Source organism: Cebus imitator, unplaced genomic scaffold (assembly GCF_001604975.1).
Source record: "Cebus imitator isolate Cc_AM_T3 unplaced genomic scaffold, Cebus_imitator-1.0 Scaffold44, whole genome shotgun sequence".
NCBI classification, from domain to species: Eukaryota; Metazoa; Chordata; class Mammalia; order Primates; family Cebidae; genus Cebus; species Cebus imitator.
The window spans coordinates 5073726-5075077 of record NW_016107359.1 but is presented as its reverse complement, the minus strand read 5'-3'; positions in this window follow the sequence as shown (position 1 = coordinate 5075077).

Sequence of the window (1352 nt, the reverse complement as noted above, 5' to 3'; positions counted from 1 at the left end):
CACTACATGTTGAAAGAACACACAATGTACTTGGGAATACTGGTCCAGAATAACCAAGAAGAAAACACATTCTAGTAACATTGGAAAAATACCGAGGAGAAAATATCCCATGAGCATCCAGGCAAAAACAACAAGGCAATTATGAGAGAAAGAAAATCATGATCATATAATAATCCCAGTACTGTGTGACAGCAATGCTTTATGCTCAGAAAGAACATACTTTGGTTACTCAAAGAAAATGTGACTTAAGAATTTTATTGGCCAGGCACACTGGCTCACGCCTGTAATGCCAGTATTTTGGGAGGCCAAGGTGGGCAGATCACAAGGTCAGGCATTCAAGACCAGCCTGACCAATACAGCAAAACCCCATCTCCACTAAAAATAAAAAAAATTAGCCAGGCATGGTGGTGGACACCTGTAATCCCAGCTACTCAGGCTGAGGCAGAAGAATGACTTGAACTCAGAAGGCAGAGGTTGCAGTGGGCAGAGATCGCGCCACTGCACTCCAGCCTGGGCGACATAGCGAGACTTCATCTCAAAAAATAATAATAATAATAATTTATCCAAACATACCGACTTTCAAGTCAAAGGCTGCAGAAACTGCCATCAGCATACACAAATTCAGAACTGTTACTCTCACAAGCCCTTTCTGAAGAAACTAACAACAAATGAGCAAGGCAACCAAAATAACTGGACAGGCAGTGACACTGGAAATGGTGACGAGCATTAAATATGTATTTACTTGAAGAGCTGAGACTAAAGAAGTATTAAAAGGGAAAGATTATATAATGACTAATGTTCTTCCAATGCAGACGTAGCCCAGCTACAAAAAGAGTAGTGGGGGAGGCGAGTGGGCCAAGCATATAAAAAAGATTAAAAACTCATTTTTAAGTAATAATATTGCTGGGATAGTACTGACACTATTATTTTGAGAATGTGTGGAAACAAATGAACAACTGTGTGGTATCTTATCATCACTCATTTCCATCATTCTTGGTATGGAAAAGTAGAAGACAGAAACACCCCATAAATTCTAAATTTGAAGCTGAGTGTTGAGTGGGGTGGCTCACACCTATAATCCTAGCACTTTGGAAAGCTAAGACAGGAGGATCACTTGAGGCCAGGAGATCAAGACCAGCCTGGGAAATATAGTGAGACTCAATATCTACAAAAAATTTAAAAATTACCCAGGCATGGTGTCACATGCTTGTAGTCCTAGCTACTTGAGAGGCTAAGGCAGGAGGATCACTTGAGCCCAGGAGTTTGAGGCTGCAATGAGCCATATCAGGCCTGGGCAAAAGAGTGAGATCTTGTTCTTTATCCATGGATGGAGCTGGAGGCCACTATCCATA